The sequence below is a fragment of the Petromyzon marinus genome, chromosome 43, assembly GCF_048934315.1.
Source record: "Petromyzon marinus isolate PM22_M1 ecotype Great Lakes invasive population chromosome 43, UKy_Petmar_22M1.pri1.0, whole genome shotgun sequence".
Taxonomy (NCBI): domain Eukaryota; kingdom Metazoa; phylum Chordata; class Hyperoartia; order Petromyzontiformes; family Petromyzontidae; genus Petromyzon; species Petromyzon marinus.
Genome location: NC_133709.1, coordinates 898,215 through 910,503, shown reverse-complemented (window position 1 = coordinate 910,503; position 12,289 = coordinate 898,215).

The following is a 12,289-nucleotide window of genomic DNA, read 5'->3' as shown; positions in this document are numbered from 1 at the left end:
AAATACGTCGTCTGATTCCTCCAGTATAAATACGTCATCTAATTCCTCCAGTATAAATACATAATCTGATTCCTCCAGTATAAATACGTCATCTGATTCCTCCAGTATAAATACATCATCAGATTCCTCCAGTAAAAATACATCATCTGATTCCTCCAGTAAAATACGTCATCTGATTCCTCCAGCAAAAATACGTCATCTGATTCCTCCAGTAAAAATACGTCATCTGATTCTTCCAGTAAAAATACGTCATCTGATTCTTCCAGTATAAATACGTAATCTGATTCTACCAGTAAAAATATGTAATTTGATTCCTCCAGTATAAATACGTCATCTGATTATTGTACTGCACGCACGCCGCGCACGCAGGGGCTGCTGCTTTTCGATCTGCTCGTTTGCGTATTTATTTATTTACTTACTACGTCTGAGTTAAACCGAAGGGGGTTGTTGACCAATTAGAGGGCCAATTACAGCGGCAAATTGAACGTGCCCCGTTAACGGGAAGGCATCGAACTGTGGCGCGCAGGAAACGTTACACGGGCGATTAGGCGCGTCAGCATGTGTGCCCGCGCGCCCTCTCTCCAGCCATGTCGACCCTGCTGCTGCTGCACATGCTGCTGCTACACGTGCTGCTGCTGCACGTGCTGCTGCACCTTCTGCTGCTGCACGTGCTGCTGCTGCACGTGCTGCTGATGCACGTGCTGCTGCTGCACGTGCTGCTAGCGAGCACCTCGTTAGGGCTGCCACCGTGCGTCATTGTCGAGGGGTGGTGTCGTTACCACCACTGCCGCCGGCTGTCTCCCCACTTTCGATGTTTTACACCCCGACCCAGTCACGCATGCAAGGCTCAGTTCGACCTCGGGGTGGCCCAGATATCATTCGCCACTGTTGTTGTGTGGTTGGGAATGGAACCCAGGTGAGCAGGATTGTAGCCTAATGCGCTAACCACTGCGCCACCGATCGCTCCACACAAAGACAAGACAATCCCATATAGCCTTGAACAGACTGTTGGGGCGAGTGCTGCTCGCGAGCTCCTGTGAAGGCCGGAACGGCACACGGCGGGGGTGGGGTGGCCAGCTCCACGCCCGGCCACACCCACCCACAGACACGCGCGGGTACGAACGTGACTCAGATGCACACAATTATTTAATGAGCAACCAGCATCATATGACAATTGGCCATACCCCGGGGGTAGGTTTTGTGCGTGTGTGTTTTATTCATCGTTAAATTAGTTGCGCTTTCCAAGGACGTGTCGCGAGTGAGTGCCATCAGACACACATTCATCACCACGCGAACGCAGCAAATGCAAGTGGCCGCATTTCCCGGGCACCGCGCTCCTCGATTCCTCTGCCCCCTCATCCTCCTCACTCCTCCTTCTCTCTCGTCACTGCCGACATTCGTCACACGGCGACTGACGAGGAGGTTGCATGAAATGACGCGGCCTACCCGGTGTGATGGTGGTAGTGGTTGTGGTGATAGTGATGGTGATAGTGATGGTGGTAGTGGTGGTGGTTGTGATGGTGGTAATGGTTGTGGTTGTGATGGTGGTGGAAGTGATGGTGTTGGCAGTGATGGTGGTGGTAGTGATGGTGGTAGTGATGGTGTTGGCAGTGATGGTGGTGGTAGTGATGGTGGTAGTGATGGTGTTGGCAGTGATGGTGGTAGTGATGGTGGTGGTTGTGGTGGTGGTAGTGATGGTGGTGGCAGTGATGGTGGTGGCAGTGATGGTGGTGGTAGTGGTGGTGTTGGTAGTGGTGGTGTTGGTAGTGATAGTGGTGGTAGTGGTGGTGGTGGCAGTGATGGTGGTGGTTGTGATGGTGGTGGCAGTGATGGTGGTGGCAGTGATGGTGTTGGCAGTGATGGTGGTGGTAGTGATGGTGGTAGTGATGGTGGTGGTTGTGATGGTGATAGTGATGGTGGTAGTGATGGTGGTGGTTGTGATGGTGATAGTGATGGTGGTAGTGATGGTCGTGTTTGTGATGGTGGTGGTAGTGGTGGTTGATGGTGGTAGTGATTGTGGTAGTGATGGTGGTGGTTGTGATAGTGATGGTGGAAGTGATGGTGGTGGTTGTGATGGTGGTGGTAGTGGTGGTTGATGGTGGTGGTAGTGATTGTGGTGGTAGTCATGGTGGTAGTGATGGTGGTAGTGATGGTGGTGGTTGTGATGGTAGTGGTGGTTGATGGTGGTGGTAGTGATGGTGGTGGTAGTGATCGTGGTGGTAGTGATGGTGGCGGTAGTGATGGTGGCGGTAGTGATGGTGGTGGTAGTGATTGTGGTGGTAGTGATGGTGGTAGTGATGGTGGTAGTGATGATGGTGGTTGTGATGGTGGTGGTAGTGGTGGTTGATGGTGGTGGTAGTGATAGTGGCGGTAGTGATGGTGGTGGTAGTGATAGTGGTGGTAGACAGGTGGTGGTTGTGATGGTGGTGACAGTGATGGTGGTAGTGGTGGTTGATGGTGGTGGTAGTGGTGGTTGATGGTGGTGGTAGTGATGGTGGTGGTAGTGATGGTGGTGGTAGTGGTGGTTGATGGTGGTGGTAGTGATTGTGGTGGTAGTGATGGTGGTAGGGATGGTGGTGGCAGTGATGGTGGTGGTAGGGATGGTCGTGGTAGTGATGGTGGCAGTGATGGTGGTGGTAGTGATGGTGGTGGTTGTGATGGTGGTGGCAGTGATGGTGGTGGCAGTGATGGTGGTGGTAATGATGGTGTTGGTAGTGATGGTGGTGGCAATGATGGTGGTGATAGTGGTGGTTGATGGTGGTGGTAGTGATTGTGGTGGTAGTCATGGTGATAGTGATGGTGGTAGTGATGGTGGTGGTTGTGATGGTGGTAGTGGTGGTTGATGGTGATGGTAGTGATGGTGGTGGTAGTGATGGTGGTGGTAGTGATGGTGGTAGTGATGGTGGTAGTGATGGTGGTAGTGGTGGTTGATGGTGGTGGTAGTGATTGTGGTGGTAGTCATGGTGGTAGTGATGGTGGTAGTGATGGTGGTGGTTATGATGGTGGTGGTAGTGGTGGTTGATGGTGGTGGTACTGATGGTGGTGGTAGTGATGGTGGTGGTAGTGATGGTGGCGGTAGTGATGGTGGCGGTAGTGATGGTGGTGGTAGTGATTGTGGTGGTAGTGATGGTGGTAGTGATGGTCGTGGCAGTGATGGTGGTGGCAGTGATGGTGGTGGCAGTGATGGCGGTGGTAGTGATGGTGTTGGTAGTGATGGTGGTGGCAATGATGGTGGTGGTAGTGGTGGTTGATGGTGGTGGTAGTGATTGTGGTGGTAGTCATGGTGATAGTGATGGTGGTAGTGATGGTGGTGGTTGTGATGGTGGTGGTAGTGGTGGTTGATGGTGGTGGTAGTGATGGTGGTGGCAGTGATGGTGGTAGTGATGGTGGTAGTGATGGTGGTAGTGATGGTGGTGGTTGTGATGGTGGTGGTAGTGGTGGTTGATGGTGGTGGTAGTGATGGTGGTGGTAGTGATGGTGGCGGTAGTGATAGTGGCGGTAGTGATGGTGGCGGTATTGATCGTGGTGGTAGTGATTGTGGTGGTAGTGATGGTGGTAGTGATGGTGGTAGTGATGGTGGTGGTTGTGATGGTGGTGGTAGTGGTGGTTGATGGTGGTGGTAGTGATTGTGGTGGTAGTGATGGTGGTAGTGATGGTGGTGGTTGTGATGGTGGTGGTAGTGGTGGTTGATGGTGGTGGTAGTAATGGTGGTGGTAGTGATGGTGGTGGTAGTGATGGTGGCGGTAGCTATGGTGGCGGTAGTGATGGTGGTGGTAGTGATTGTGGTGGTAGTGATGGTGGTAGTGATGGTGGTAGTGATGGTGGTGGTTGTGATGGTGGTGGTAGTGGTGGTTGATGGTGGTGGTAGTGATAGTGGCGGTAGTGATGGTGGTGGTAGTGATAGTGGTGGTAGTGATGGTGGTGGTTGTGATGGTGGTGACAGTGATGGTGGTAGTGGTGGTTGATGGTGGTGGTCGTGGTGGTTGATGGTGGTGGTATTGATGGTGGTGGTAGTGATGGTGGTGGTAGTGATGGTGGTGGTAGTGGTGGTTGATGGTGGTGGTAGTGATTGTGGTGGTAGTGATGGTGGTAGTGATGGTGGTGGTAGTGATGGTGGTGGTAGTGATGGTGGTGGTTGTGATGGTGGTGGCAGTGATGGTGGTGGCAGTGATGGTGGTGGTAGTGATGGTGGTGGTTGTGATGGTGGTGGCAGTAATGGTGGTGGCAATGATGGTGGTGGTAGTGGTGGTTGATGGTGGTGGTAGTGATTGTGGTGGTAGTCATGGTGATAGTGATGGTGGTAGTGATGGTGGTAGTGATGGTGGTGGTTGTGATGGTGGTGGTAATGGTGGTTGATGGTGGTGGTAGTGATGGTGGTGGCAGTGATGGTGGTAGTGATGGTGGTAGTGATGGTGGTAGTGATGGTGGTGGTAGTGGTGGTTGATGGTGGTGGTAGTGATTGTGGTGGTAGTCATGGTGATAGTGATGGTGGTAGTGATGGTGGTAGTGATGGTGGTGGTTGTGATGGTGGTGGTAGTGGTGGTTGATGGTGGTGGTAGTGATGGTGGTGGCAGTGATGGTGGTAGTGATGGTGGTAGTGATGGTGGTAGTGATGGTGGTGGTTGTGATGGTGGTGGTAGTGGTGGTTGATGGTGGTGGTAGTGATGGTGGTGGTAGTGATGGTGGTGGTAGTGATGGTGGCGGTAGTGATAGTGGCGGTAGTGATGGTGGCGGTATTGATCGTGGTGGTAGTGATTGTGGTGGTAGTGATGGTGGTAGTGATGGTGGTAGTGATGGTGGTGGTTGTGATGGTGGTGGTAGTGGTGGTTGATGGTGGTGGTAGTGATTGTGGTGGTAGTGATGGTGGTAGTGATGGTGGTAGTGATGGTGGTGGTTGTGATGGTGGTGGTAGTGGTGGTTGATGGTGGTGGTAGTAATGGTGGTGGTAGTGATGGTGGTGGTAGTGATGGTGGCGGTAGTTATGGTGGCGGCAGTGATGGTGGTGGTAGGATTGTGGTGGTAGTGATGGTGGTAGTGATGGTGGTAGTGATGGTGGTGGTTGTGATGGTGGTGGTAGTGGTGGTTGATGGTGGTGGTAGTGATAGTGGCGGTAGTGATGGTGGTGGTAGTGATAGTGGTGGTAGTGATGGTGGTGGTTGTGATGGTGGTGACAGTGATGGTGGTAGTGGTGGTTGATGGTGGTGGTCGTGGTGGTTGATGGTGGTGGTAGTGATGGTGGCGGTAGTGACAGTGGCGGTAGTGATGGTGGCGGTATTGATCGTGGTGGTAGTGATTGTGGTGGTAGTGATGGTGGTAGTGATGGTGGTGGTTGTGATGGTGGTGGTTGTGATGGTGGTGGTAGTGGTGGTTGATGGTGGTGGTAGTGATTGTGGTGGTAGTGATGGTGGTAGTGATGGTGGTGGTTGTGATGGTGGTGGTAGTGGTGGTTGATGGTGGTGGTAGTAATGGTGGTGGTAGTGATGGTGGTGGTAGTGATGGTGGCGGTAGCTATGGTGGCGGTAGTGATGGTGGTGGTAGTGATTGTGGTGGTAGTGATGGTGGTAGTGATGGTGGTAGTGATGGTGGTGGTTGTGATGGTGGTGGTAGTGGTGGTTGATGGTGGTGGTAGTGATAGTGGCGGTAGTGATGGTGGTGGTAGTGATAGTGGTGGTAGTGATGGTGGTGGTTGTGATGGTGGTGACAGTGATGGTGGTAGTGGTGGTTGATGGTGGTGGTCGTGGTGGTTGATGGTGGTGGTAGTGATGGTGGTGGCAGTGATGGTGGTGGTAGTGATGGTGGTGGTAGTGGTGGTTGATGGTGGTGGTAGTGATTGTGGTGGTAGTGATGGTGGTAGTGATGGTGGTGGTAGTGATGGTGGTGGTAGTGATGGTGGTGGTTGTGATGGTGGTGGCAGTGATGGTGGTGGTAGTGATGGTGGTGGTTGTGATGGTGGTGGCAGTGATGGTGGTGGCAATGATGGTGGTGGTAGTGGTGGTTGATGGTGGTGGTAGTGATTGTGGTGGTAGTCATGGTGATAGTGATGGTGGTAGTGATGGTGGTAGTGATGGTGGTGGTTGTGATGGTGGTGGTTGTGGTGGTTGATGGTAGTGGTAGTGATGGTGGTGGCAGTGATGGTGGTAGTGATGGTGGTGGTTGTGATGGTGGTAGTGATGGTGGTGGTTGTGATGGTGGTGGTAGTGGTGGTTGATGGTGGTGGTAGTGATTGTGGTGGTAGTCATGGTGATAGTGATGGTGGTAGTGATGGTGGTAGTGATGGTGGTGGTTGTGATGGTGGTGGTAGTGGTGGTTGATGGTGGTGGTAGTGATGGTGGTGGCAGTGATGGTGGTAGTGATGGTGGTAGTGATGGTGGTAGTGATGGTGGTGGTTGTGATGGTGGTGGTAGTGGTGGTTGATGGTGGTGGTAGTGATGGTGGTGGTAGTGATGGTGGTGGTAGTGATGGTGGCGGTAGTGATAGTGGCGGTAGTGATGGTGGCGGTATTGATCGTGGTGGTAGTGATTGTGGTGGCAGTGATGGTGGTAGTGATGGTGGTAGTGATGGTGGTGGTTGTGATGGTGGTGGTAGTGGTGGTTGATGGTGGTGGTAGTGATTGTGGTGGTAGTGATGGTGGTAGTGATGGTGGTAGTGATGGTGGTGGTTGTGATGGTGGTGGTAGTGGTGGTTGATGGTGGTGGTAGTAATGGTGGTGGTAGTGATGGTGGTGGTAGTGATGGTGGCGGTAGTTATGGTGGCGGCAGTGATGGTGGTGGTAGTGATTGTGGTGGTAGTGATGGTGGTAGTGATGGTGGTGGTTGTGATGGTGGTTGTGATGGTGGTGGTAGTGGTGGTTGATGGTGGTGGTAGTGATAGTGGCGGTAGTGATGGTGGTGGTAGTGATAGTGGTGGTAGTGATGGAGGTGGTTGTGATGGTGGTGACAGTGATGGTGGTAGTGGTGGTTGATGGTGGTGGTCGTGGTGGTTGATGGTGGTGGTAGTGATGGTGGTGGTAGTGATGGTGGTGGTAGTGGTGGTTGATGGTGGTGGTAGTGATTGTGGTGGTAGTGATGGTGGTAGTGATGGTGGTGGTAGTGATGGTGGTGGTAGTGATGGTGGTGGTTGTGATGGTGGTGGCAGTGATGGTGGTGGCAGTGATGGTGGTGGTAGTGATGGTGGTGGTTGTGATGGTGGTGGCAGTGATGGTGGTGGCAATGATGGTGGTGGTAGTGGTGGTTGATGGTGGTGGTAGTGATTGTGGTGGTAGTCATGGTGATAGTGATGGTGGTAGTGATGGTGGTAGTGATGGTGGTGGTTGTGATGGTGGTGGTAGTAGTGGTTGATGGTGGTGGTAGTGATTGTGGTGGTAGTGATGGTGGTAGTGATGGTGGTGGTTGTGATGGTGGTGGTAGTGGTGGTTGATGGTGGTGGTAGTGATGGTGGTGGTAGTGATGGTGGTGGTAGTGATGTGGCGGTAGTGATAGTGGCGGTAGTGATGGTGGCGGTAGTGATCGTTGTGGTAGTGATTGTGGTGGTAGTGATGGTGTTAGTGATGGTGTTAGTGATGGTGATGGTTGTGATGGTGGTGGTAGTGGTGGTTGATGGTGGTGATAGTGATGGTGGCGGTAGTGATGGTGGTGGTAGTGATAGTGGTGGCAGTGATGGTGGTGGTTGTGATGGTGGTGAGAGTGATGGTAGTGGTGGTTGATGGCGGTGGTAGTGATGGTGGTGGTAGTGATGGTGGTGGTAGTGATGTTAGTGATGGTGGTGGTAGTGATGGTGGAGGTAGTGATGGTGGTGGTAGTGATGGTGGTGACAGTGATGGTGGTGGTAGTGGTGGTTGATGGTGGTGGTAGTGATGGTGGTGGTAGTGATAGTGGTGGTAGTGATGGTGGTCGTAGTGATGGTGGAGGTAGTGATTGTGGTGGTAGTGATGGTGGTGGTAGTGATGGTGGTGACAGTGATGGTGGTGGTAGTGGTGATGGTTGTGATGGTGGTGGCAGTGACGGTGGTGGCAGTGATGATGGTGGCAATGATGGTGTTGGCAGTGATGGTGGTGGCAGTGATGGTGTTGGCAGTGATGGTGGTGGTTGTGATGATGGTGGCAGTGATGGTGGTGGCAGTGATGGTGGTGGTAGTGATGGTTGTGGTAGTGGTGGTTGATGGTGGTGGTAGTGATGGTGGTGGTAGTGATAGTGGCGGTAGTGATGGTGGCGGTAGTGATGGTGGTGGTAGTGATGATGGTGGTGGTAGTGATGGTGGTGGTAGTGGTGGTTGATGGTGGTGGTTGTGATCGTGACGGTTGTGATAGTGGTGGTAGTGATGGTGGTGGTAGTGATGGTGGTGGTAGTGATGGTGGTGACAGTGATGGTGGTGGTAGTGGTGGTTGACGGCGGTGGTAGTGATGGTGGTGGTAGTGATGGTGGTGGTAGTGATGGTGGTGGTAGTGATGGTGGTGGTAGTGGTGGTTGTGGGCGGTGGTAGTGATGGTGGTGGTAGTGTTGGTGGTCGTAGTGATGGTGGTGGTAGTGGTGGTTGATGGTGGTGGTAGTGATGGTGGTGGTAGTGATTGTGGTGGTAGTGATGGTGGTGGTAGTGATGGTGGTGATAGTGATGGTGGTGGTAGTGGTGGTTGATGGCGGTGGTAGTGATGGTGGTGGTAGTGATGGTGGAGGCAGTGATTGTGGTGGTAGTGATGGTCGTGGTAGTGATGGTGTAAGTGATGGTGGTGGTTGTGATGGTGGTGGCGAATGCTTTAATGCAGACATACATTTCTCGCATTTTTGTGGCGTGAAGAAGGGCCATTTGCCGAAACGTCGCCTATCGTTTTTTTTTTGTTAATTGTGCTCGTGCACCACTTCCAACGCGGCAGCATCACCAAATAAAGTATTGCTGGTAAACATGGAGGCCAACGTTAAGCCAACGTTGGGCCAACATTCGTCCAATGTTGGGCATCAGCTCTTGTTGCGCGAGTGGTCACCGCACCTCGTTGGCCTTCGGCCACGCGAGATCGCCTGGCCACCCGTGGTTGCTTCGCTCGCCGGCCTCCAATTCTCTTCGCGCGTCCAAACCAGCGCAGCGCGCGCGCCCCTCCGTGTGACCCCTGCTCGCAGCCCGGACCGCGACTGAACAACGCGGCAGAGCAAAGGGAGGCGTTTGCCAGTGAGGAGCAGGAGGGGATGTAAGCAAGGGCAGCGGGGCAGATATCCACTCGACAAACAAGACCGGCGGTGTTCTCATCCCCGTTGCAGGGAGAGAGATGGGGGGTAGAGACATCCGATCGATGTGCAATCAATTCGGCATGAAAGGCACGGACGCACGCACGCGCGTGAGTCGCACACACACACACACAGCCACCGCATGTGACCATCACGTGACATTGTGTTTAACAACAATGACCCAAAACACACGGCCAAGGCAACAAAGGAGTGGCTCAAGAATAAGCACATTAATTTCCTGGAGTGGCCTAGCCAGTCTCCAGACCTTCATCCCATAGAAAATCTATGGAGGGAGCTGAAGGTTCGAGTTGCCAAACGTCAGCCACGAAACCTGAATGACTTGGAGAAGATCTGCAAAGAGGAGTGGGACAAAATCCCTCCTGAGATGTGTGCAAACCTGGTGGCCAACTACAAGAAACGTCTGACCTCTGTGATTGCCAACAAGGGTTTTGCCACCAAGTACTAAGTCATGTTTTGCAGAGGGGTCAAATACTTATTTCCCTCATTAACATGCAAATCAATTTATAACATTTTGACATGCGTTTTTCTGGATTTTGTTGTTGTTACTCTGTCTCTCACTGTTCAAATAAACCTACCATTAAAATTATAGACTGATCATTTCTTTGTCAGTGGGCAAACGTACAAAATCAGTAGGGGATCAAATACTTTTTTCCCTCACTGTACGTGACATGTGACATGTGACGTGCTGGGGCAATGGCTGTTCTGCATAGCACACGCACGTGCACACGTGCTATTGCGAAGGGCCATTGTCCGAAACGTCGCCGATTATCAGCTTTATTTATTTATATTCAGGTCACACAGTGCGATTGGCGAACGTGTTGAGTGTTGTTGTTGTTGTTGAATGTGTTCGTGCGTCACTACCAACGCAACTGCAGCATCACCAGCTCGTGTTTTATTCACGACGGCGTTGCGAAGTGTCTGCTTTGTTCTCTGTGAGGTGATGTGAGTTGTTTGTCTTCTTTCCCATCAATGGGATGGAAACAAATTATTTGGAGCTCTCACGTTTACAAATCTCGAGGGGTGGGGGGGGGGATTAACAAATTTCATTTTCTGAGTTGTAATTACATTATTATTGACCCAGGAAGGCCTCGCCGAGTCCCAAGACTCGTTTTCACGTTTTCAGGAGGGTCCTGCTACATTGGGACGTTGGCCAAATTAATTTCTGAGTGCGATACACAGTACACATTTATTTGACGTGATTCCAAATGTTGAGAAAAAAGTTCATATTCATTTTTGTCGATTAAATCGATGACTAGACTGATTGTAATTGACAGAGATACACTCACAGAGATGTACAGGAAACACACGAGTACCTTCAGACTCACACCGAGACCCACAGACTCACACAGAGATCTACAGACTCACACCGAGACCCACAGACTTACAGAGATCTACAGACTCACACCGAGACCCACAGACTCACACCGAGACCCACAGACTCACAGAGAAACCCACAGACTCACACCAAGTCCCACAGACTCACACCGAGACCCACAGACTCACACAGAGATCTACAGACTCACACCGAGACCCACAGACTTACACAGAGATCTACAGACTCACACCGAGACCCACAGACTCACACCGAGACCCACAGACTCACAGAGAGACCCACAGACTCACACCAAGTCCCACAGACTCACACCGAGACCCACAGACTCACACCGAGACCCACAGACTCACACCGAGACCCACAGACTCACACAGAGACCCACAGACTCACACCGAGACCCACAGACTCACACCAAGCCCCACAGACTCACACAGAGACCCACAGACTCACACCGAGACCCACAGACTCACACCAAGCCCCACAGACTCACACCGAGACCCAGAGGTCTGCTCCTACAGCACCCCAGAATCTGCTCTCAGACCTTCCCCTTGCTACCCGGACTCGTGGCGACCTCGAGTCCGGGTAATCGGCCGTCCCCCATCCTGCACGTGTCTGAGAGCCGGAGTTGATGAAAGCCTTGGGCTGGTGCGTGGCGATAAGCACCAGGCTGAGGTGGCTGACCACACTCTTGTAAAGCGAGGCAGCACAACATCACACAAGGGGGCATCAGCGGCATAGACACACACGCACGCACTGAGAATCGTGGGCTATGGCAGCCCGGTGACAAAGCGCTGTATATCGCGAGCCCCCCATTCGCTCTCGGGAAGCAGCCAAGGGTTTCATTTTTCAGACGGAGCACTCCGGGGCAGAGCTCCGGAAAATATGTTGCGCCCCCCCCCCCCCCCCCGTCTGCACCAGTTTGTATGTGGGACGGGGTCCAGAGGGTTTGTTTGTCTTCCCCAGAAAATATTTCCCAATGAATGAATCTCAAGACAGGGCCATCCATAGGGGGTTGCGGGGCCCGGGCCAAACCCCACTGTGTGGGACCCCCCCCCCCCCAGCACCTTCAAACTAAATCGGAAGTGTTCCATCTGACACCGTCACGTCGACGCGCGCCCCCCTCCCCCCCAAAGCGCGGGGCCCAGGACAGTCGCCCCAATTCGCCACACCATATAGACGGCTCTGTCTCTACGTATCGATTTGTTTTGTTGGTCTCACGAAGCATGCATCGCATCTCGTGCGCAAATATCGAGAACTTACAATGCCATGCAAGTTGAATGCAAATGCTGTGGCTCGTGCATTATTACAGCTGCACGAACGAGACGACACAAATGATCCAAACGAGGAAATAAATAACAATAATATACCCCTCTGGCCTTTCTGTGTGCTGTGAAGAAGGGTCATTGCCCGAAACGTCGCGAATTATTCGTTTGCTTTTAAGACCGGAGTGTTATTGAGGAATGTATCGAGGTTGTTATGTGTTCTCGTGTACCACTGGGAACACAGCAACATCACCAAAACAAGCGATGTTTTCAGTCGAATTGTGATGCTTGAGACAATCCCTGGCATTTGGACGGGGAGGTGAACGGCCTTGAAGGTGGCTCACACGCGGAGCGAGCGGAGTTTACGCCGTTAAGGCGGTGGTGAACGTGAGAACTGCAGAGCAAATAGCAAACACAAATGAACCGTGGCAAAGCGCCAAGGTTTTGGGTGAGTGTGAGGG